We start from the raw sequence: 27576 nt of genomic DNA, 5'->3' as shown, positions 1-27576 counted from the left end.
CTTCATCAGTGTATTCCATCCCGATCACATGCTTCTACTTGTCTTAAGTGTTACCATCGGGTTGACTTTTGTCGATAGTGCAAATTTCAAATTTTTTATAACTTTTTCTTTTCCTTATGAATACAAATGTTTATAATCTGCTTAATGGGTTCAATATAAACTGAACAAAACCTCTAACACAAAAATGGACTCCACTATTCCTAGTTATTCTTTAAGATACTTTTGAACATACATTTTGGAAAAATTTGTCAAAGTGAAAGCTCATCCAATGTACCATCTGATAACAACACATGTGTTTGCTTCAAAGGAATCTTGAAAACCATTTGATAAGTAGCCACAATCACATTTTCATTTTTTATCACTCCAAGAAATGTCTGATAAGCTTTCTATCCTCCAATCTACACCTTGAGAGGAACTCTGTCTGCCTTATCTCATCTTAGTGTCACCTTCAAGCTGCCCAGTTGATGGTTGGTTTACAGGAGCCAAATCATAAATGGATGGGAGCTAGTCACCTTCAAGCTTGTTTAAATGTAGCTATTCTTGACTTACTGCGTGGCCTAGTTTGCAAACTCTAGAGAATCCTAGTGATGCAGAGAGGCTATAGGATCCCTCTTATATTTGTGAACCTTCCTGACCTTATCACTACTTTGATCTTATTAGAGTGCTTTGACATTTTTGTAATACAATTGTCGCTCTTGTGATCTATCAATGACTGTTGTTCATGATGTTACCATGTTGAATGTTAAATGGTTTTGGTTTATTTTGAATTTTTTTTATGTTTAAGTATATTATACTGAAACATCATTTCATAAATAACATTTCAAGTTCTTTATAACTAGTTCTAAGAAGACTTCCGTACTTGCAACATCATTTTGCTTACTTTGTGAAGGTTATAGATTGAAGTTTCCATAGCCCGATTTTTTTTGCCTGTGAAGAAAGATCATGTCAGATAATATCAGCAAAGAAAAAAATAAGGAGACAATTGCTAGATTATGGTCTAGCTTGAAAAGAAAAGGTGATGGAAAATTTTATTGTCCTTGCAAAAATTGTAAGGGCTTAAAGACTGGAAGACTTCTAATCACAACAATTGAGAAATATTGTAGGCAACATGGTCACATTGAAGGGGGGCATGATTATCATCCATTAGTAAGTTGTTCATTATATCGTTTTAACAATTTATTTATTTTTTTGATAGGTAATGGGCCAAAGCTGATGAGTTGTACATACCTTACCCCCTTTACCCCTTTGGGATTTGAACTTTTGACCTCTCTTTTAGGACACAAGTTCTCTACCACTAGGCCAACTTAGGTTGTACATCATTTTAACGATTTATATACATAAGAAATCACTTGATTATGAGATCATGATCATGGGTTATTTATGTTGATAATTTTTATATAGGTGGAGCGCCCTAGGGCACATGATATGGACTACCACAACCCAGAGGATGTGGTTTTCCAAGTGGAGGAACATGGAGGTGTGAATATCGAAGATGAAGATAGTGATCCTATGAAAGAATATGATCATGTGCCAGAAAACATAATTGAAGATGATGGTACAAATACAGTGATCCACGACACATTTAGTGCTAGCGCAACTGATCATGATGATAAAGATGAATTTGACGTTGTTCATGATGTACCTCTACTTGAGAAGGCATACAAGCCCCTTTACAAAGGCTCCCAAACAAATCTTCTCTCTGGTGTATTGTTGTTGATGAACTTGAAGGTTATGAATAATTTATCCAACATGACAATCTCACGTATGTTAACGTATGCCATATATGTCATCTTTTTTCATCTATTTTTGTTGTTATTTCATTATAGTTAATAAAGGGTGAAACAAGGACCATTAAGATTCTTTATATTAACAAATTATATTTTTGGTTGTAAATTGATAGGTGAGTTTTTGTTACCACCATCAAATATTATACCTCTCTCATACCAAGAATTTTTTTCTATTATGAAAGATATTGGAATGGAGTATCAAGCAATAGATGCATGTCCCAATGATCATATTATATATCATAAACAACATGAATTTGCAACAGAATACCTTGAATGTCATATGAGTAGATATCGAACAAATCAACTAACAAAAAAGGTGCCTCACAAGGTTGTTTGTTATATTCCCATTTTCCATGTTTGCAATGATTATTTAGGTGTGAAATCTTGGCGCAATTTATGGATTACCATGCACACAATAGAAGTCGAGATGACATTATTTTAATGCCCGTGGATGGTTCTGCATTTATGGACATAGACAAAAAGTAGCCAAAATTTAAAGAAGAACCTCGTAATCTCAGGATTTCATTGGCAGCGGACGGTGTCAATCCATTTGGAGAGCTGAGATCTACTGACTCAATGTGCCCTGTTTTTGTTATCAATAATAACATTACTCCATGGATATCAATAAAGAGGGAACATATAATGTTGGCAATGATTGTTCTAGGTATTTTTTCATTTAATAGTCATCCACATTAAATTATAAATATTGCAACAAAATGGTCATAATAATTATGTAACGTTTTTGTTCATTAAACTAGGTAAGTATTAAGTTAAAGATATGAATGTATATATTGAACCTCTTATCGACAAGTTGTTGGAGTTATGGAATGGTGTCACTACGCATGACATCCCTAGACCAATAGGACAAAGAGAATTTCAATTCCATGCAACGCTTGTATGGACAATTCATGATGCCCCAGGGCTAACACATTTTTGTGGTATGTTATAGTGATCAACTTGCACATAATTATAAATATTAAAATTATCATATTTAATCCAATTATACATGAGCTTGTAGATCTTCAATCAAAGGGAAAATTTTCATGTCCATTTTGTGGTCCAAAGATGAAATCTCGTTATTCAAAAAAATTAGGAAAGCAGGTGTTTGATAAGTATAGGCACTTCCTCCACAAAAATCGTAAGTATCAAAATACTGAAAAACATCTTTTCAATGGGAAAGAAGAGACTACATCAAAGTCACGAAGAATGACACCTCGCCTATGGAAGTTGGAATATAATATAATTAATTGTCAAGGTAATGTCATTCCATCTAATGTCATGCCATGTCTCACGGATGATGTCCCTCCTGGTCCTGGCTGTGGTGGTCTCATAGGTCCACTCACCCCCATGCTGCTCAATGACCTCCGAGAGCGTGCCCTGCTCTCTGTCCTCGATCGTGCCCGATATGAAGGTGCTCTCTGCTCTGGTGGAACTGCACTCTCATATAGTGTCCTCCAATGGCATATCTCCTCTCCGGTCTCTACCAGCATCTGTCCTAGCTCCCGTACACTGGCATCCCGAATCGACCCAATATACTCAGTGACTCTCTGTTCCTCTCGCTGTGCCTGAGCAATCGCTGCATCTCGAGCCGCTGTGAGTCTAGCTATCTCCGCTCTGAACTGGTCCTGCTGTCTCTCTAAAGTCTCAATGTGATCCTGCTGACTCACTATGGTAGCCCTGCACATCTCCATCTCCTCTATCCTAGCTGTCCCCGGCTCTATAGGAATATCCTGCAATGTCTCCTGATCAGCTGAGTCTGGCTCCTCATCATCCTCCCCACTATCATCTCCGTCATCATCCTCCCCACTATCATCTCCGTCATCGTCCTCCCCACCATCATCCCCATCTCCCTCATCCTCGTCTCTGTCATCATCATCACCCTCGTCATCCTCCTCATCCTCATCATCTCCCTCCTCTCCTATGAGTGGGAAGTCCTCTTGTCTCCTAGGTACTGGAATGTCAGGATCCGTCAAAGGCACTGGTCGTCGTCGTGCAAACCATGTCTCATACTCCTCTGTCGTCCCAGCATCTACCACATCTGACCTCCACTCCCACTGTCTCTGTTGTAGCTGTGCAAAGTCGGCATATGCTATATGTGGCTGAATCATACTCCCCCACTGACTCGTCTCTCTGTGAGATCGGGCAAAGCATGCAGTCCTCCTAGGTACATCCTACGTCTCTCCAAACTGTCGTCTGACCCTCTCTGGCAGGTACATCTCAATCACTCTCTGGCAATTCACTGGTCACCCAATCAAGTACCTCTCCTATCTACAATAGGGTAGCTCATCACTATCATCTGACCATCCCGGACAATCACGATATGGCCTCCATATGAACTCTCTCAGTCTGTCTAGCTCATGTCGCCAGTATAATATGTATCCAAATGGACCCTGTCTCAGTGCTCCACCATAGCAATACACATATGGTTGGTGTGGTACTACCTGTCTATCTGTGATCGGTCGACATATGGCAATGTGCTCAAATGCCCATACCTGAAGCAATGTGACTCCACAGCTCAACGTCTGAACTCCCTGATATGCTATCTGATGTAGCTGGAAATACAACATAGCAAGCACACATGGTCCCCATGCATACACTGTCCCCTCTGTCGCCATCTGCTCTAGCACTCTTCCCCATCCAATAGGGAATCCATGTCCTCGTCTATCGCTTGCTAGAAGACATGCTATCACAACTGCTATCACCACATATCGTCGGTCATACTCGGCAGCCATAGTCTCCCAACGAATCTCCCTCTCGACAATGTCCAGATCATCTGCGTCACACTCAAATAGCCTGCATAATGCATCTCTCCCTGCCACTGGGTCGTACTCTATCATCTCCCCATGTATCGGAATGCGGAGGATGCGCCATACATCCTCTAGAGTCATCGTCGCCTCGCCAGTCGCCAAATGGAATGAGGAAGTCTCTGAGTGCCATCGCTCTGCCAATGCGGTAAGCAATCCTGTGTTTGCCCTAATCTCGGGCATGTATGTGATATAATATATCTCAAGTCTTGCTAATGTGTCTCTCTCTGTGCTCCTGAGTCTATGTCGTAGCATGAAGCAGTCAGGTCGATTCTCCCACGTGATCAATGGATACTGTCGACTCTGCATCACAATCAGGGCATTATTTTGTCAGTTTTAGGGTTTGCTCCTACGGGTTGCATTTCTTCATTTTCATGACCAATCAGGGTGTTTTTCACCTACATTGACCTATCCCACCCTTGTCCCCCCTTTTCAGGTCATTTGCATGCAGTTTTGAGTTAAAATTGGGTCATTTATGCACACTTGTGCCTGTGTCTTGTAACCTGCGCCTGTGTCAGATGACCTGCGCTTGTGTCTTCCTACACAAGCACAGAACTCCCTACACAAGCGCAGAATTAGACTACACAAGCGCAGAAGTCCTCTTTTGCATCCCCTGTGGGCCCCGCAATGTCCCGCAAGCAAGTCAAATTCATGAAATTGAAAACATGGGTTTTTGAGATACATATCGCTGCTCCCACATCGTCCGGTCATCTGAATGTGCGTACACGTTCCCCAAGGTGATCCGCCATTGGAATGTTCGCCATCTATCTGCAAGTGTCCTTGTCCAGAGCAACAAATTCTCCTCTTTAGCTAGTGCAAATGAGCAATTTTCACCCTCTTGGTCTCATTTATAGCTCTTTGTCATTGCATAGATGGACATGCGTCTTCTCCATCTTATGTTGGTCGCGGTCTTGTGCACCTTTCAATTGCTTGTCCTTCTTGCATCCAATCTCCGATTGTCAGTCCGTTCGATCCTATCATTTTTATCGATCAATTGGCCTCTTTTCTGCATGTTTCCAGCCAATTCCTCGAGGGGGCATGCATATGTCATTGTCATTGTCTGGGGCATTTTCATTATTGTTCTTTGAAACAACGCTTAAAATCGCATTGTCTCAAAGAGGGGCAAAATGTAGACACCTAAAAATGGTCAACGCTTGCGAGGTCATACTTTAACATTTGCGCATTGCCTCATTTTAGGTTTTTGCGTCGCATTAACATTTCTCCTATGATTCGCACTTGATCTTTATCATTTGCGAACATCGAGTCTTTCTTCTACATTCTTCATTCTGTCTCACTTTCAAATTTGGTCTTGTCGACAACATTATCCAGTCATGATTTTGATCGATTTTATCCTGTTGCATCAATGAGCGTATTCATTTGTCATCATTTTGGACATCATCAATCCTAATTAGGGTTTTGTCCTCCTGTCAATCTTGCGATCGATTTGTCATCAATCGTTGCTCTCTTATCAATCTTATCATCAATCTTATCATTTTGGACATCGTCAATCCTAATTAGGGTTTTGTCCTCTTTTCAATCTTGTCATCTGGTGATCGGTTTATCAATCTTGTCGTTTTACGATCGATTTGTCATCAATCGTTGTCATGTTTAATTTTGTCATTTAACGATCGATTTGTCATCGATCGTGGTCATTTTCAATATTGTCATTTTGCAATCTATTTTGTCATCGATTCTTGTCCCTTTTGTCAATCTTGTCATTTTGTGACCGATTTGTCATCGATCGTTATCTGCCTCAATTGTGTCAATTTGGATCAATTTGTCATTGTTCCTCGTCAATTGGCGCATTTTCTTAATCAAATTGTTTATCGCACTGGTCATTTATCAATTCAAAATCATGACATTAATTATCTTCAATCAAGACCTAATTGTCATTTTTGCATTTCTAATTCGTCCTCTAGGGTTTTATGATTTATTCATTTAACCTAATTTGTCATTTCTTCCTCTAGGATTACTAAATTATTTATTAATCCTAAGTCTTCTCATTACAATTAAATCTTTATTTAATTGGCTAATTATTCTTCCTCTTGTAAATTAATTAATAAATGACAAATTATTAATTAATTTACCTAATTTCTTCTAGTTCCTAATTTCCTATTTTTCCATCAATTTCTAATTCCTAATTGTCATCAATTTCAATTTTCTAATTTTCTTAATTTCCTAATTTCAAATTCCTCCTATTTCTCTCCTAATTCTATGGGAATGACATGTCAATTTGTCATAAATTTGTCATAATTGACAATCAATCAATTTTGACATAGAAGTTGTCATAATTTGTCATCAATTATCAATCAATCAAATTGTGCATGGAAAGTGCATAATTTGTCATAATTTGTCATATTGATTTGCAATTTCCATTTGAATTGCATCATGCTAATCTTGTCTTTTTCTCCAATTTCTCTATAAATTGGATGAATTTCTTCACTCAAATCCCCTGATTCTTGGATCCGAATCCTTAATCAAACTATCGAACTTATGCTTCTAGTACTCTTGAGCTTTTCATCAATCTTGCTTTCAATTGTATGTGCACTTGTAGGTGAGATCCACAAATCCATTGAAGAGGAAAGAAGAACAATGGAGCCGCATGGAAGGAGCATTCAATTCTGCATTTGGTTTGCATAATCTTTCATTTTGAATGCTTTGTTTTCATATCTCTATTGAGTGTGCTTAGGATTAGGTTCATTTGCAATGAGTGCTCTCATGATTGAGTTATCATGTCTAGTGTTTTGATCTACTTTTTTGATGATTCCTAATTCTGATGCTACACATTCTACCTCTATCTCTCCCAAACCACTTCGACAATAATGTCAAGCAATTTATATATGATCTTGGAAAATAAATAAGTTAAGTAGTGATATTTGTTCGATTTATAGTGATATTACTTGTTATGTAATATATTGTGTAAAGTGGAAAATTGGATCCTCGTGACTCCCTACCTAGGAGAGAGAAAGGAAGCCACTAGGATGATTTTCGCTTGGAAAAGAACTTTACATTCAAAAAAGGGGTTGAATACACTAGATCCAAATCCAAGGGAAACAAGGATCTGAATTCTAAGTGGATTGCAAGTGGTTGAAGTGTGATTTACCCTCTTTTGTAAATGGAGAAAGTTGACTATGTGGAAAAGAGAGAATAAATGAGTGAAATGAGGTGCTACTAGTTCAGGATCATGTTGTAACTTCGGATATGAGCTAATTAAATTGATGTAGATTTGCCCTGCAAATTTGGAGAAAAGTTGTCGGGACTGTGGCGGGAATGTACATGGTCCACCACAAAATCCGTGAAACGAAAAGGGTTCTTCCATCTCTGCAAATGAAGTCCAAACCTGCAATTACAGTTGCGCACCTGCAACCTACACACAAAAAATAGAAGAAAGGGGGGGTTGTGGATAGGGGTTTGCCTTAGTCAAACCCCCAGTTGAGGAATCAACCTAGAAAGAAAGTAATTGAAAATGTTTGAATGTAAATAATGGAGATGTATACCTTGTAAGTCTGCAACTTGTTGATGATGATTGCTTTGCTTCTTCAATGTAACCATAAATGTTATATGAAATGGCATGTAACATGACAAAACCCTAACATACACACATGCTTGCAAATGAATGTTGTAATGTTGCTCCAATGGATGAATGAAGAAGACTTGAATGCTTGAATACTTGATGATGACCTTGAAATATTATATCTTTTCCTTATGCTCTTTATCTATCTTTTTGTTTTCCATCTGTCTATGAATGGGGGTATTGAATTCCCTTTTATACATGCCTCAAGGATTAACTTTCAACCATTGAAGACCAACAAAGAGGAATAACAAACCCCCAAGACAATAAATGCATAGGAGATCGGGCAGACCAAACATAGGACCACCCTAAGGGGTGAGGACAGGGGCGCCATGCCACTATCCTGCCCTATTTTGGGGTCCAGACAGGGTCTAAAGCAGCCACAAGACATGAAGGAGGAAGAGTGAAGGGTTGGAAATGCAGAAATAGGTCCTAGTTAAGGAAGGAGATGTTGTCGCTAAGGTGAGGACCCCAAATGTGGTTAAAATTGCAAGGGGCACAATTTTATGATACTACATTTAGCCCCCACTTTAGCAGGAGTATGCCTTATGCCACTGCTGCTGGTAAAGTAGAAGAAAAGAGAGATGAAGATGAGAGTGGTAGAGCAAAAACCACAAGGAGTATAAGATATCACTAATATTGTGGAGCAAAAATCTCCCAATCTTTAGGGTCTCAACTCACACCAACATATGCAAGAGTACACAACACAAAAAAGGTACAAAACACACAAAATCAAAGACAAAGCACAAAAAGACACACGACAAGAACAAGACACAAAATGACAAACTAACTAGCTGAATAAATCTTGAGCTCAAATGTCTCAATAACTAATCAGGACACAAAGACCAATGCCATCACATAAACACAAGCGATCACATAAAAGAGAAAATCTGACATCATCCATGAACTATCAATAGTAAAACTATGAGTTCATGAGAGAAAGAAAAGAGAGAACATGAATACAAACTTTGGTGATCCATGAGAAGAAAAGTGAAGAAGAAAGAAACCATGGACGTCTCACCCCTAAAAATAGGTGATCCATGGAGTGAAGGACATGGAAAATCTCACCCCTAGAGCTTGCCTAGGTGATCCATGTAAAGAGAGAGAGAGAGTGAGAACACTGTTAGTCCCACTCAACCTCATGCGTGTGTGTGCAAGTGAGGTTCGAAGCACCTCATCGTAGTCTATGCTCGAGTATGCTACAACATGTATAGAATGTATAATACAAGTGTCAAGAAAGGTGTGATATCTCGCTCTAAGAGACCGTTCTCTAGTTTCGAGAATAATCACCTCGCATAAGAGAAAAGTGGCGTGATCTTGCTCTAAGAGACTATGCTCTGGTTTCGAGAATGACCCACTGTACAAGAGAAAAGTGATGACATATTTCTCTAAGAGGTTTCCCTCTGGTTCCAAGAATGTCCCACTATACAAGACAAGAAGAAGTGAAGACATCTCGCTCTAAGAGATCGTGATTTGGTTCCGAGAATGACCCACTGTACAAAAAGTGACAACATCTTTCTCTAAGAGGTTTCCCTCTAGTTCCAAGAATGTCTCACTATTCAATGCATGAGAGAAGTATGGTACATAGGAGTAGTGTGGTTTCCCCCCCCTTAAGATGTCAACATAGTTTAACGTTGATATCTTAAACAAAGTAGAACAAGGATACCTACCTTCATCACAAAGAAGATATCTGCTATGCAACAATGTCATAAATCCAAGCAAGAGAGGGAATACTCTTCAAGAAAGGATAAGATAGTTGAAAAGAGATATCTTGTTGTAAGTGTAAAGGTGATCCTTGGAGGAGAAGAGATCTTTGTTAAAAAAGACATCTACCCCCAAGAGGTGTTGTCTTAGACAAATATAACATCTTCTAGAACAAGAAAAGGAAAGAATAAGAAAGCAATCCTTCCTCTTATTTCTAGGTGAAAGGGATTCTTGATGAGGGATGAATTGAGGGATGACTCACGCTTAGCCCCCAGAGGGATGGTTGGATTTATCGTAGATGTACATTACCAAGTGTAAAAGAGGTCGTAGTCAGGGATTAACACTTTCTGTATAAGAGAGAATCCTTAAGTCAATAACCAACAATTATAGACAAGGAATGACATCAAGTAATAGATCTCACATCATTCACTTAATAGGGAAGTGGATCGCTAGAGAAAGAGAGAGAAAGAAGGATCATTGACCCCCCAAGCTAAGGGACAATGAGAAGAGCTTACACAATCTACTAGAGAGAGATTAAACATAAGCAAATGTGCAATGAACTTACATGAACACATGCAAGAAAAGACATCAGTAAATGTAAAGCACACTTCTCAAGAAGTGGTAATCTTTGAAAAGAAGAGAGAAAAAGCATCATACATTCCCCAAGGGGTATTAATCATAAAATCATACCATTGTAAGAAATGATAATCACATATGAAAAATGCAGCCCCTAAAGGAAATAATGATACAAGGGAAATGAGCCAAAATCCTTGCCCCCCAAGTGAGGAGAACAAGGATAAATATTACACATTTCCGATTGTGATTAGTTTCAAGTGATATGTCGTCCTATTGGAAAAAATCCTCTCAAGGAAAGGATACATACTTCTCAAGAGATCATTCCCTACTAAGGGGCATATCATACTTGCAAATAATCAAAACCACAAAAGAGGTAATATTTCCAAGAGAATGAAGGAAAGAGAAGAAGTACAATAATCATTAAAGATTCCCCACTCCAAGCAAAGAGGGAAACAAAAGAACAATTATATTCTCACATAAGAATAACCCTATGCAAGAAAAGAGATCTAATAATGAATAATACACAAAGATAGAGATAAATGTATAAAAAGAAGAAGAAAAATGGAGTTCATGTTGCTGCCCCAAAGTATGTTAAAGTGAAACAATACCACCACTAATGATAAAGATCCCCCGTTAAATGGGCTAATTATGCCATAGGGTGAAGAGCAACATGAAGGGAAAAGAAGTGCTAAGGCATGATGTTTTTACCAAGAAATACAACCAGATCTTCTGTTAGGCAAATGTGTGCAAGATCATATTGTAGTTGAACAAAGTTCTTAAATAAATAACATTTTCCAATAGAATGTGAATATAAATCATGAAAAATGAAATATTCAATACCTTTCACATGCTTAAGATTTTTGTTTTTATTTTGAGAAGGAAAGAAAATGTTCTTGTCATATTTCAATCTCCAATAGATTCTTGTAGCTAATCTGTCAGGATGGTAAATATCATCTTCCCATGAAGAAGAAGGTTTGTTAGAAGAAGGAGTTTCATTATCCACAATTATAATTTTGCCACTTTCTATGCCATCTTGAATAGATTTTTGAAAATCAGGGCAATCGTCAACATTATGATCATGGGTTTGATGAAATGAACAAAAATGACACTTTGAAGAGGAAGCATTCTTGTGGGATCTCTTGATTTGTTATTTTTGAAGGTAATTTTTAAAGTTTTGAAGTCTAAGGAATTCGTCCATAGAAAGAGGGGTACCACTTCCTAGGCCTCTTGTAGTAGTTTGTGTAGGAGGGTTTATAGGGACACAAATTCCATGCTCAAATTTCCCAATTCCTTGTCCTTTAAAACCTTGTTTTGTAATTATATGAAAGCCACGACTATAAGAATGTTGCAATTGACTAGATGGAGGAACATGATCACGAATTTCTTTAAAATCTGATTTGTAAGGAGGTAGAAAAGGATTTGTAGATGAAGGGGGAGTATGCTGTGAAATGAGAATCTCCTTTCCTTTATCAAGCTTATCTTTTTTGGAAGATTGGGGAAGAACATCTCCATCATCTAAAAGCTAATTTTTAGTGATTTCTATGCAAGGAGAAAGGTCTTGAATAAAATGTATGACATCATCCTCCCTACATAGACTTTGATGTTGAAGATAGGTCTTGGGAGAATAAGGAGGATCCAAAGATGTAAGAATGTTGATGTTGTCATATTTCCCCCCTTTCTCAAGGGTATGTGTAGAAGAAGAAGATGGATCCATATTACTTTCCAATGCTTGCTCTCTTATATAAAGATTATTGGGTAAAGCATTAAATCTCATTTCTTTCACATAAGATACCCTAGGAGAGGTACAAAGATTAGGATGTCTAGGTTTAGGATCTACAAAATCTTTAAGATGATTAACATAGGAAATGAATTTTGTTAACAACATCACCATAATGCAATATAAATAATACATGAAAGCTTTGAGATTTAATTGAAAAGGAAATAATTTGGAAATCCTAACAACACAATATGACCAAGTGCTATGAAGAAAGAGAAGCAACAAGAAATGGAATAAACCCTTATCTGACACATGATAAATATATACAAAAATTAATGTAATCACATGTGAACGAGCAAGTAAATCCAATTTATTAATTGCCATTAAAAGTCTCGTAATTGAAATCTCAATTTACTGGAAAAGTAGATCTAAAATTAGAACCTTTTTATGAAAATTAATTTTAAGATGTGAATTTAATGAAATTTGAATCTGTGTTTGACCTTAGAGAGTGGTAAAATTGATAAAGTACGTTGATTTTCTGGATTTAAGTAGAAAAATACAGTCACTTCCATCTCTCAAAATTTCGGGAAAAAAACTGAGGACCGTGGCAGGAACGCACACGGTCTGACCAACTTTTTTCAAAAATTTTCAAGGATGATAGAGATTATTATTTTAATTCATAATCTTAAAAAATAGCCAATTTGGAGATGTCTAGATTAGTCAAAATTGCAGTCAAAGGTTGAAATTGAAAATATCTTAAAAATTAGGGTTTTATGATTTAACCACTGAATTTTCAGAATAAAGACATAGATTTGAATTGTAATTTTAAAATAGAAATCAGAACTGAAATAAACAATTAAAATTTTACACCTCACAAGCTTAATTTTCTCAAAATGAAAAATTAGGGTTTTTATGCAATTAACCTCTAAAATTTGCAAATAGATCAAACTTGAAAATGAAAATTTGAAATTCAAATTGCAATTAATCAGATTTAAGAATGAGAAATCAGAATTAATGTGTAAGACGTTGGGTTCACCAAAATATAAAGTGGAAAATTGGATCCTAGTGACTCCCTACCTAGGAGAGAGATAGGAAGCCACTAGGATGATTTTCACTTGGAAAGGAACTTTACATTCAAAAGAGGGGTTGAATCCGCTAGATCCAAATCCGAGGGAAACAAGGATGTGAATTCTGAGTGGATTGCAAGTGGTTGAAGTGTGATTTACCCTCTTTTGTAAATTAGAAAGTTGACTTGTTGACTATGTGGAAAAGAGAGAAGAAATGAGTGAAATGAGGTGCTACTAGTTTGGGATCGTGCTGCAACTTTGTGTTTGAGAAAATTAAATTGATGCGGATCTTCCCTGAAAATTTGGAGAAAACTCATCAGGACCATGGCAGGAATGTACATGGTCTGCCACAAAATCCGCGAAACGAAAAGGGTTCTTTCGTCTCTGCAAATGAAGCCCAAACCCGCAATTACAACTGTGCACCTACAACCTACACACATAAAAGAGAAGAAAGGGGGGTTGTGGATAGGAGTTTGCCTCAGTTAAACCCCAGTTGAGGAATCAACCTAGAAATAAAGTAATTGCAAATGCTTGAATGTAAATAATGGAGATGTATACCCTGTAGATCTGCAACTTGTTGATGATGATTACTTTTCTTCTTTAATGTAACCACATATATGAAATGACATGTAACATTAAAAAACCATAAAACCCACACATGCTTGCAAATGAATGTTGTAATGTTGCTCTAATGGATGAATGAAGAAGACTTGAATGCTTGAATACTTGATGATGACCTTGAAATCTTGTATCTTTTCCTTATGCTCTTTATCTATCTTTTCGTTGTGCATTCATCCATGAATAGGGGTATTGAATTCCCTTTTATACATGCCTCAAGGATTAACTTTCAACCATCGAAGGCCGACAAAGAGGAATAACAAACCCTGAAGATAAGAAATGCATAGGAGGTCGGGAAGACCGAACATAGGACCACCCTTAAAGGATGAGGACAAGGGTGCCATACCCTTGTCCTAGGGGGACAGGGGTGCCACACGACTGTCCTGCCCTATTTTGGGGCCCGAATAGGGTAGATAAAGAAGACACGAGACATGAAGGAGTAAGAGTGAAGGGTTGAAAATGGAGAAATAGGTCTTGCTTAAGGAAGGAGATGTCGTCACCAAGGTGAGGATCCAAATGTGGTTAAAATTGTAGGGGTCACAATTTTATGACACTACATATTGTATATTATTTTGTAATGTCTCACTAATATATTTGTCTTGAATCTCTTGTAGGTGGTTTTCATCTAAAGAAACCCATAAAGAAGATAAAAAATATTGGAAGAGAAAAATTCCTCGTCTAATGTGTGAAATGCAAAAGTGTCTACCTTCAACTTTTTTCAATGCACAAGAACACTACCTCATACACCAAGTTGAGGAGATTGAATTGTGTGGACTTCTACCCACAAGGTCAATGTGGATGGTCGAGAGGCACTTGAATTTTTGAAGTCTTTGGTTCGACAAAGACCACATCTTGAGGGTTCTATGGTTGAGGGATATATGGTATACCAGACTATGGTGTACATTTCTGAATACTTTCCAAAGTTCGCAAGAAAGATCCGTGTAGATCATATTTGGCATCCCAACTCCATTAACAAATTTGAAGGGGAGAACCCGATGGGGAAAGGTACAATGAGAAAAGTGAGAGGTAATTATTCGATATTGTAATTATTTTTATAATATTGTAGTTAATTTATTTGTAATCTTCAATATACTTCAGTTGTAAATTTCTAGTTATTTTTTGTACAGTTGCTCGAGAGTGGGATGCACTACATTTGTATGTTGCAAACAATCTTGATTGGATGATGGTATGGATTCAACGATGTCAAGAATCTAGTTGCGCATTAACATGGGAAGGTGTGGTTTGATTGGTTAAAGAAGCTCACCATAATGGAGATTTCAGTGTTACACAAAGAGAAATTGATTTAACATATAGTTTAAGAGATAAACGTGTATGTATAAATATATTAATCACCCATATTATTTATTTTTCTTCCAATTGTAATGATGTACATATTATATATGTTTAACATTTTGCAGGTGAAACACCACAAGGCTATGTGGTGCAATGGTCATAAATTTTGCATCAAAAAGTTGGATGGCACGAAGAAAACTTATGATTCTGGAATAAGTGCAGTATTTCAGGTGACTAATGTTTCATCTATAAACAACATACATCCTCGAGTCTCAGAAAATAAATACTATGAGATTTTGGATGATATACTTGAGTGTGACTTTAGGTCTTTCAAATTAGTTATTTTTGTCATGCAATGGTACAGGCTGTGATTGAATGAAAATGATTTTGAAAGAACTATTATTGAACATGATAATGTATTTACAATGGTTAATACAAGGTCGTTTGAGTGACCTGAAAATGAGCCCTATGTTCTTCCAAGCCAATGTTCGCAAGTATTTTACTCAAAGGTTCCTCATAAACCGGGTTGGTCATTTGTTGTTAGACATGATCCAAGAGGAAGGCCGGTAAAGTATAATGTGATGGAAGAAAAAGATACCGAAGAAGTAGAAGATGATGTAGATGATTATGACGATCGACAGTTAGTTGATGATGTTCTTGACGAAAATGTTCATGAAGAAGAAAAATATGATGATGATGATGATGATGATGATGATGATGATGATGATGATGGTCATGATGATTAGTTGGATGAAGAAGAAGATCTATTTTATATTGATTTCTTGATAGAAATTTATTTCACTTATATATATGGTCACATAATTAATTCATTGTATTTTAAATTCTAATGTCATTACATAATTTATTCATGATGTCCTAATAGTAGAACCATGCCACCCATAGGAGATGGAGATAGATAGAGTGTCGGCTAGCCCTCATTTTGTGTGACATTTTTTAAAGTTTGTGTTTATTTATTGAATGTGGACTGTTTATTAGCTATGTGATGGATGGGGATTTATGATACATATGTGATGGATTACACCATCTTTGTGATGATACTTATGTGATGTATTACAACATATGTTGGATTACAACACGTTTATGATGACACATATGTGATTTATGATACATATGTTTCTATTGTTACTCATATATTTCATGTATTTATTGTTTATCAAATTGCAAATGCAATGCTTATGATGCTCAACCCTTTTGTTGAGGACCCTGCACTTTCTAGATAAACGAAAGGTAAGGAAAAATAAATAAACAATGAAATTTATGATGTCTGTATACTGTTCATGTTGTCTACTATGTAATTTTTAGCGTACATATCATATAATGCTTATGATGCTCAATTATTTAAAATTGAATACTTGAGCAATAATCTATTCGATGTTAATTTCCAACATAATATGACTATATTTGTTTTAAATAATCAAGCAATCATAATAATGCACATGAAATTGGAATGCAGCTTGCACAGAGTGGACCACAACTTGCACATGATGAAGGTCGTGGTGTGCATCACAGTACTGGAGGTATTCACGTGCTAAACAATTTTTTTATGTAATGATTATTACAATAAAACATCTTTAATTGAAATTGGTATAGTAATTAATGTAACCTTTTTTGTTTTTATTTTAGAGCATGTAGATCGTGGTGAACAAGTTGAGCATGATCCAGGTAGACAACATCAGGAACGTGATGGGACCCCACCAGGTAAAGATGACCACTGTTATTCCTTTAAATGAATTTAATTGTAATTGGTGTATTGATTAATGCAACCTTTCGTGTTTCAACTCCAGAGGATTTAGAGGGTGTTCAGGATGTTGAGGATGAGGCTAGACAAAATTATTAGGAAGATGATGTGGCCCCATCAGGTAAAGAGCACCCTTGTAATTTTCTTTTATTTAATGGAATAATTGTAACAATAATAATAAAACTCATGAATTTAGCCCATTTCTTTGTTATTTCAGTGGACCCCCCTTTACATACACGTCCTCATCATGAGTACATGACTAGGCATACATTAACTAGATCATGAGCATAGGGTAGAAGAACTGAAGAGGGGACAAATGATGACGACAACGATGGTCCAATTAGTCTTTACCTCCAAGATTCAAAAAGAAAGAAAAAAAGGATTCTAATCTTATTATATGTTAACAACTGGATTTTATTTGTTGGTGAATTTAATTATGTGTTAATGAATGTTAATGAATGATATGTGTTAATGAATGTTACTTATTAATGAATGTTAATGAATGATACATGTTAATGAATGTTACGTGTTAATGAATGTTATGTGTTAATGAATATTACATGATACTGAATGAATGATGTTTTATTAATGGATAAAAGAATGTTAGACGTTAACGGGGAATTTAGAGTGATATTAGGGGGGACAAATGAGTTTCCACCTTCGCGTGGTTGGCCCTATTGAGTAGAGAATGTTAAACTATTCTTGAAATAAAGAGAATATCAATAACATAACACACTTTTCAATATTTCATTATGCTCCACTGTTAATCTTATTGATGCTAAGAATCTTGTTTGCATGTTACGTATTCAGTGTTGCAGGTTGTGAACATGCTTCTATGAGACAGTTCCCCATTAAAAGTGAATGCATGCCTCATTGGTTTTGTGAGTTTATTTTGTTCTAGAATAGACATACTTTCTTTGTTCATTCCTTAACATTTGTTCATTTTGTTTTAGAATAAACACACTGCCTCATTTTGTTCATTCATTATTCATTTTGAGTTTATTTTGGGTCAAATTTGAAGAAAGAGCATGCATAAAAGGAGGTGGAATTGCTGGAAATTGACTATTAAACTAAGTTACTGAATATTCACTAAAACCCCTGGATCCTGATTCTGATTCTGCCTAGGTCTTGGTCCGAGCCTGATTCCCCTTGGATTCCTCCAAGGTCCTTCTTAGGTGGCTAGGTCCTCAGTGATTATTCATCATCTATTGTGCCTATTTTTGGGGCAAATTAATAAAGTAGTGTTGACTGCAAAGTGTACAATTTAAATTTCTATATTCTCATATATGCTGCAACCTTTTGTAAGGGGTGTGATCTAACCCAAACTGCTATTCAAATTGCAGTTGTCATAAATACATAGCCTATCATCATTGGTGCAATCTGATCTTTATTTCTATTTTTGTTGATTTCTTTATACTGTCATAAGGGTGTGAAACTGCTATTAGTGATTTCTTATTGGTCATCTAGTGATCATATTAATTAGTAATAAGCTCTGAGATCCTCTAATAGTTATAGGGGCATTATTTATCACTAGATTTTGTTGTCCTACTATCTTGGTGACTAGATCTAGTATTGTCAGTATTTTTTTGAGGGTTTGAAGACCTAATTGAGCATCATTAATCAAACCAGTTTCTGCATCTATGCAATTCACTATATGAGTGTTTACTTTGATTTCATTTCAGTTTGTCATAAATTAAATAAATTCAAGATTACATTTTCTCTCAGCATCTTTTATATCATTGGAGTAGATTGTTGTTCACCAAAATTGGTTAACCCAATTTCACCTGCAATTGATCTCTGAAATAGCCAATTTCAATCTATGAAATACTTCAGGGCTTGGAAAACATAACAAGGATATGAATCCTTCTACTCTTCAGGCTCTACAAAACCTAGGTGGGTGTACCTTTGATGCATTGACTCAGACCCATTACACACATATGGCAGCATCAATAAAAGTAGATAGATCTCATAAGGCTTAACAACTAGGAGGTTACTGTAGATGGGCTAGATCTACATTGACATCTCAGCTAAGTTGAAGCATGAGATAGGTGGAACATTTCCACAGAACAGAAAATAAAGAAAGATATTCTGATTTTTTATTTAAGATCTCTGAGAAACCCCAAAGTCTGCAAGACTTGTGCCTTATCCAAGGGCAACAGAGTTATACATCAAACTATAAATGAAAACTTCTACTGGAAATCCATCTTCATCATTAAGTATTCCTGCATTAATGCCTTACATAAATGCATTACTCAGCTCATTCACAAAATCATAAAATCTTGATAATATATTCTATTATTCATGATTTATTACAGAATTAAAATTCTTCCTTGAAGAATGCTTGCAAACAATCACAACAATCTCCTTGAGATGACAAATTCTAGCCTCCTTGAGGATTTGATTTGTAACAAAGAAATATACATCTAGAGACAATTTTGTGTGAATTTATGCATGCCTTACATACATAGGAACCTACACATAGAAACACCTACAACAAGAATTAAACTCCATTACTGAAAGAAAACACTACACTGTACAAACTTGGAAAAACTCAGAATTGGAAACCAAGATTATGAAGCTTTCCTCACAAAAAATCTGGAACCCTTACAAATGAGAAGAAATGAGAATATTAAGAAGAGCGAAAAAACCAGATTTCATCAGAAATTACCAAGTGTTCTCTTTCCCCAACTAAAAAATATTTCCTTCATCCTTCCCATGGAAACTTCTCACAAAATATCTGATGTTTTTTAAAACTAACCACATATCTAAATTCCTCATTCTGAGAGCTTTCCAACGGTATACAATACTTGCATATTTGGGCAAACAATAATCCCGAGGTGAATTAATCTCTCAGATGGACCCATCATTTAAATTTTTCGAATTTATTCAATAGTCAGAACTATATCAATTAACTTTAATTTTTACCCATTTTACCCTCTGCACCTTGCCACGTGATTGCCACCAGACTGCCACCTCATTGAGACCCACCAGCTAACCTGCCACCCGGACCTACCAGCTCATCGATCGTTGGTTCGCGAAGGGTAACTTTCGTGCACCTTCGCATAGCGACACAATGACCACTGTCCAATCGTCTCAAACTTTCTCGATCTTTAGTATGCCCTTTTCTGCACGTGCTTTATCGCTGATCCACGATGGTTAACTGGCGTGCATCTTCGCTTTGCGGATCAGTGACAACCATTGATCATCCTCGAACCTGTAAGCTCGTTAACTCGTCCTCCTACTGCAAAACTTTCTCACCTCAGGAATCGTGCACACATTGGGTCCACCTGGTTGCCAACGATCTCTTGTGTCAAAAGCCTCAAGGCTTTGACACTATGATTGTGTGTAGCCTTACATTTAAATACTCGAAAATCCCTCCCCCCTACCAATGTGGGATAATGGTCTTTTGCCTGGAATTGTGCATTTTTTGAAGTTTCTATTACCATTCACCACCGCGCAGGAGGACTTTGATTGGTTTTACACTTGCGAATTGCATTTGCATTGAAAGTTTCTATTGCCTTTTCAACATTACACACAGGAAGGAGATTGGCATTTCATTTGCTTGAAGTTAAACACCTTACTCTCCAAACGCAGGGGAGGATTGGCTTTTTACCTACCAATGGCATTTGTTTGGAAGTTTCTTGGTTTAACCTTCCCCTTTTAACACCATGTAGGGAGAATTGGGCAAAGGTTGTGGAATTGCGTTTACACCTGCTACTTGCATTAGTTTGAAAACCTTTTAATTTTCCTTCCATCATCCACGTAGAAAGGATGTTGGCAAATTTGATTTGTCAAAGGTTTAATGCCTCTTGAACCATGAAGGCCAAACACCTACCAATAGCATTTTCCTGAAAGTTTATAATGCCTCCTTTGTTAACCACGCAGGAGAGAATGCAGGGGAGAAAGTGGATTTAGCAAGGGCGCACCTGGCAATCAATTTGCTGAAACTTCTAAACCCTTATCCATTCTAAGCCAACTATGCTTGTCAGTAGCATTTGCCTGGAGTTTATTAAGCCTGAAGGTTTCCACTCCACGCAGCCCCATTTTATTTGTTTTGGAAGTTTCTATACCCTTCATCTAGAGCCATAGGGAAATTGACATTTACTTGGAAGTTTCTTTCACCTTAGCTTCATTGAAATCTTGTGAATAGTATTGGTGCTGATGAGTCCTCTTTCAATATATCAATGTTTATGGAGACAATCCTGCACACATGGTTTGATGCACTCCATTCCAAATTTCCCATCTGAGCAAGTTAATTACATACAAGAAACCACTGTTGATGAAGCTACAAGTCAGGTCAGGCCCCAAAGTGGGTTCGGCTAAATTTTTTTTTTGTTTTCATGCCACTGACCCTTGAAAAACTTTTAGGCATCTTGAACATGCCTCTAGAATTGATCGACACAATTTTCTGATCATTAAAACTCAACTTGCAACTTTTAGGCGCTTGTGTCCCATTTTCGCATTTAAACTCAAAGATACATTTTAAAAACTAATCAAAACACCTTTCTGGACTTCACAAACTGATAGGCATACTATCTAATATATGGGCATTCACTCTACCAAACCATTTCTCAAGACGAATCCTGGGTGAAGAAATATTAATGGTCAGAGATGACCATTTGGCTCTGTCAGCACTATGAACCTGATAAAATCAATGTGCAGGGACCTCAAAGTGCCTTTACTAAAAATATGAGATTATCTCCTTAGATCCCCAAATCTGGGGCATAGATACCTTGAAGTACATCGAAGACTGCAGAATGTTTAATTCAACCAAAAGGCTGACTGGGTGCAAACTCATGAAAATAGCCACTTTAACAGATGTAGCAATGAAAGTGCAGAAAACTGAATAAAATGGCTCAAGAAATCATCTTGGAAAACTGATCAAACGGATTGGCTATGACTTCAAACTGGAAACATAGCTTGTCTTTCATACCAACAGTACCTTGGAAGAAATATTATGACATGACATTCACCTGGGCATCTTTTAAACACATGCAAAGTGGTGCTCTAAGTAGCTGCTAAAACAAGGACCTATGCAAACAATACAAACTGCAAACGGATTGGGTTTACCAAACTGAGCAAATGGATTCATAGGGACTTGAAATTTGGCATGTGGAATCACCTATATGCATAGAATTCAGTGCACTTTGAATTTAAACATGATGATCAACTGGTCAAAGTTTATAGGTGCTCAAAGTAGGCCACTTAATAGAATCTGCATTTGCACCTATGATGAACTTTCAACTCACCCCTTGAAATGGGTACTTGATAAACTGATCCAAACTGAATAATGAAAGTTGTAGAACACTTCATATGCCAAATGAAAGGTGTAAGACACATTTCCCAAGCCTTACCCCTTGATAATCAACTGGCTCCATTTTACCCTTCTTCAAACTAGGCCATTCAAACTGAGATTAGGTGGTTTTTTGAAAATGCAGATGCAAAAATTTGAAATGGGCCTCTCAAATTTATGAGTCCCAACATAGATTTATGTCATATATGTATGTGTGTGTGTGTGTGTATGGACGTACCCATACCCGTACCCAAGGATTTTTTTTGTTGCCGATTCCGTGAATCCGTACCCAATTATGTATCCGTATGCGTACCCAAATCGGTAACTTAGCTGTTAAATTATCTAAAATCCATCTTGTCTCATGTATGACCTTTGAGGGGCTTCTAACTAATGTAGAACTCATGAAATTATCCTCAAAACTCCACCTTTTCAAGCCTCAAACTGATGATGAACTTAGAAATCCACATTTTCTCTAAAAACTAATGCTTGAACTGATGAATGATATTAAGAACTTCCATTCTAACTTGAATTTCACTTAACTGAAACTCCCACCCTTTAGTCATTTCCATGTGCATGTTTATGGTAGTCTAATCTACTAAAAAATACTATGATGACTGCACTTTCATTTCTCATAGAAGGTGATCATATCTCCATGTTGCATTGTCTAATCTCAAACTTACTGTCATGTGCCTCTGTATTTAGAACCTAATTTTTATTACAATCCTTATTCTTCACTCCTCATTATTGGTCTGCAACACTGTATCACCATTGTACTAAGCCTTTGTGCATGCCTTATGACTATTACATCTTTGAATGCCTTTGAGTTCTTTTTTTCCTTTGATAGACTTGATCTTCTTATCTCTCTATGACTGTACTTTGTCTTTGATTTGCTTTGCGACAAGGCTTTTATGGACTACAATTGGCATTGATGGAATCTCCTTGTATTGCCCTTAAGTTTGGGGCCTTGAAATGAAGTGTACGCCTTATGATGGCACTGTCTACTTTGTATTCTACAATATTCTCATGTCTCCAACTCAAATGATTATCTTTAATGACAAGATATATCTTTGTAAGTGCTTTCTTTGTTAATCATTATCTCCTTGAGCTATGTATGCCTAAGACTGAAATATTGTTCTTGATAGTCTTGTTGCTTACTATTTTGTAGAGTTTTCCTTAGGCATGTGCACTATCACATGTTTCCCTTTAAACAAGGTCTAGGACTATACCTAACCCTACACTATTATCCATGATTGCATACTGAGTTCTAGATTTTATCTTTATAATATCCTCCTTTGATAGTATTTTTAAACAACAATATGACTATTTATGAATTCTTTATGTACTGGTTGCAATACATTTTTGGCATTTACTATTATGATTCCTTATGATAAGTCTTCTCACGCATTCTTGTAGCTATTTCATCTTTATCTTCCTGATAATGAAGTACCTACTACACTTAATCCTTTGTAAGCTCACCGATATTAATGTTGTTGATATTAATCCTTTGTAATTGGCAAAAGTCAACTCGATGGTAACATTGACAAGTAGAAGCATGTGATCGGGATAGCATACGCCATTTAAGTCCATCGACAGAACACACACTAGCGACAATGGAGAAATCTTGTCTTGTTGATAGCCAATGAGGCTATCGATACGACTTATCCTGATGGACACTAGCAAAAAGTAAAATGCATTGGCAAAGGTTACGACGATAAAGGGTCATTGGTGTAGACAAAAGCAGTCAACATTTTTTTAAAAAAAAATGTTGGGGAAGGTTGGAATTCCAATGAACACCACAAGATAACCGAAAATGTTGCCATACCTGCAATGGGAAAAACATTGCAGGATGCAACCTCGTCCATCATCGTAATCGTTGAAATTCTGACATCTCCTTGAAGATGGTCCATCGACAGAACACACACTAGAGGTAATGGAGAAATTGTGTCTTGTCGATAGCCGATGAGGCTATCGGTAAGACTTATCCTAATGGAAACTGGCAAAAGTAAAATGCATTGACAAAGGTTACGACGTTAAAGGGTCATCGGAAAAGGTTACAATGATAAAGGATGCAACGAGATCAAAATTTTGATGTCTCCTCATCAAAAAAACATGCCACCTAGTGGCAATGGAGAAATCTTGTCTTGTCGATAGCTGATGAGGGTATCGGTAAGACTTATCCCGATAGACAGTGCCAAAGTAAAATGCATCGAAAAAGGTTATGACGATAAATAAAGGGTCATCGGAAAAGGTTAAGGCGATAAAGGATGCAACAAGGTCGTAATTTCGACGTCTGCTCATCAAAAAAACATGTTGTGGGTGCATAGAAATTTCTGACGTGGTGTCATATGAATTTTGATGTGAATCCCATCATTGGAATCACCGATAAAAAAATAGCAACAAACAAATACGTTAGAATTCCGACGTTTAGTTGTTTGAGTTCCGACGAACAGTCATTGGAAAACTGCTCCAAATGTACTAGTGCTATCACTTTTGATACTTAAAGAAATGAACAAACTAAACTTACAATCAAGAAGCACAAATTCTTTCTTGAATGCAATTCTAACTAAGATAATGATTACAAATGATAAGAAATTTAACTTGTAGCTCAAAGTCTTCAAGTATAATTTCCCAATCCCTTAAAACTACAAGTAATAGAAGAAATACAAAACCTACCACTAATCACTTAACATCAAATTTTTTCCCAAATATGCAAATAGCACAAAGTCTACTTATCACAATTGGAAATCTCTATTAGTCACATAAAAAATATCACCAATATCAAGGAATTAAAGAACATATATAAAAAATGAACATAGGAACATTAACTCATATAAACAATCTTTGACGCAACATGAAGTTTGAGATCAAATGGAATTGCTTTCTTTATTTGATTGATTGAATCTTCACAACAAAAGGATCAAAGTCTTAGTTGAGACAAAAATTCAGCAGAGTCTTGCTTAGCATAATAAAAGATAAATATTTACAAATGAGGCTCCTCCATATATAGGAGAGAAAAGGAGAAAAAGGTGGGCACAATTGACTAATTCAAGTGCACAGTCCCACTTGACTACAACTACAACATAAAGGGAACATGCAGCTGCGATAAAACTTACAACATATAAAAATGCAACTACATTAAAAATGCATCTACATGAAAAACTAAGTGTCAAAAAGGGGACACTTTATTCATCTTTCTCCTCCTTATTGTATTTAAATTATTCAAATTTAGCCAAGATGGATTTCATCTCAGCTTCATCTGGCAGGGCGATGGACCTTGATATAGCATTGATCCAGAATATAACATCTCTGGTCTTCACATGCTGCTTCTTTTCATCCTTGAGAAAAGAGGCAAGAAACTCTAAACCAACCTGTATTTCAAGAAGCTTATCAAAAGTGTTAAGAATGAAATCTTCCTCTGCCCAATGTGAGATTAGAGAGTGGAATTCCTATATGATGGTATAACTTGTATCCAATTGCTGATTATCCTTACCATATAAGAAGCAAGGGATATCAGTTATTCTTGCTGAAATTTGATGAATATCATTATCACAACCCTTAATCTCACCTTCAATATTTGTGACCATATGCTTTATCAATTCATTTTTGTGTGCTAGTTGAGACAAAACATGAACATACTTTCCTCTTATTTCTAGCACTTTATTATTTACAAGGAAATCAATGTTGAAGTCCTCCATCTTTCTCCATAACTACAAGTTCCTTTCATTCTCATCTATCTCTTGTGTGAAAGTAGTTTTGATTCCTTGTACTTGAATTTGCATGATTTCAAAGTCTTTCAACAACTTGATGGTTGAATCTAGGAGGAGGGAGCCTTCCGATTTCAACCTTTCAATCCATTGATCCACCACTTGACCCTTAACCCCCACTTGTTCCATTTTCTTGAGTGCTTCTGTATCGATGGATGAAACAATTGGTTCTACCTGTTGAGAGGTCTGGGTCACTTTGATCAAAACATTAGTTAGTTTCTCACACTTTTCCTTCAATTTCAGCTTTTCAGCACATTCTTCATCAAGTCTTCTCATGATAGCCTCATTCACAACTCTTGAATCCTGCTTCACGCTCTCATGAGTTTCTTCCCCAAGATCAATAGTTTGAACTATATAATATGTCAGTTGAATGTTCTCTTTGGTTTTACCTACAGCTGGCATAATCACTTTGACATATTTTCTTTTACTTACAGGATCAACCAACACCCTTGATACTGTCTTTGGCTTCTTGGTCACCTTTGCCTTTGAAGGAGCTAACTGTTTGAAGTCAAAGTCATCTAGTGAGACAACTTGCTTCTTCCTTTTTGGTGCCACTATGTCCAATGAAGGAGGTAAGACTGATTGTGTGGTTGGAGTAGTGACCTCCACTTGGGTAACTACAGGCAAACTAGTAGGTGGTTGACTTGAAGATACTGTTTCTGCTAACAATCCCACTTGTACCAAGGGCATTGTAGTAATAGGAATCATAGAATTAGTCACAACTAGAATTGTAGAAACTGATACTTGTGGTGGCAGTGGCATAGAAGTTGGTAATACATTAATTGTCCCAACTATTGTATCTACTACTGGCGTTGATGTAATAACATAAGTTTTTGTTGTAGAAATGACAATTGTTCTCACCAGGGGTGGAGTTTCTGTCATGGTAAAAGAAGTAGGTAGATTTACTACCTATTGCTTCTGAGTAACCTATTCCATGGCTTCATGAAAATCTAAGATTGATGACTCAATTATGGAAGTTGGAATGCCATCAAAGATAGGAATGCTAGAAAGAGTAACAAATTCTTCATTGCCCCCTTCTTGACCTTGTTCATCATCCAAATCAATATCTTCTCTCACTTCATCATGTTCTTTCACTTCTTCATCAAAATCAGAGTCAATAGAATGAATCTCAACATGAATAGGTGATGATGTCTAAGAGGTGGTTGGAGTAGAACTTTGTCCTTGTTCTTGTTCTTCTCCAGCATGAGGAATTTCTCCCTCTTCTTGTTCTTGTTATTCTTCCTCGGTTTGATCAGTCCCTTGGGTTGATTTCTATTGCATGACCGTGGAGAAGGATTCCGCTTTCTTTGGGCCTTTAACTATGAATTTGAATTTTGGTGCCTTTCCCTTAGATTTTGCTGGTGAAACTAGTGGTGGGGGTACTTGAGTATCTTCTTTATTCTTGGTTCTTAACTCTGAAGTCTTCCCAACTAGACCATCATTATCTTCCTCACCAGAGCTAGCAGGAAGTGGTTTCATTTGGATTCCCTTTTTCAGTAGCCATTGGTTTGTATTAGGCATAATAGGTGCAAACCTCTTTGAAATTGATTTGCTTTATTTCTTTGACCATTGAATTGGAGGTAAAGGAGTATCAACAATTTTCCGCTCATAGTAGAAATGATC

The sequence above is a fragment of the Cryptomeria japonica genome, chromosome 8 (assembly GCF_030272615.1).
Source record: "Cryptomeria japonica chromosome 8, Sugi_1.0, whole genome shotgun sequence".
NCBI lineage: Eukaryota > Viridiplantae > Streptophyta > Pinopsida > Cupressales > Cupressaceae > Cryptomeria > Cryptomeria japonica.
The sequence above is the reverse complement of the archived record's forward strand: the minus strand, read 5'-3'. Positions refer to the sequence as shown.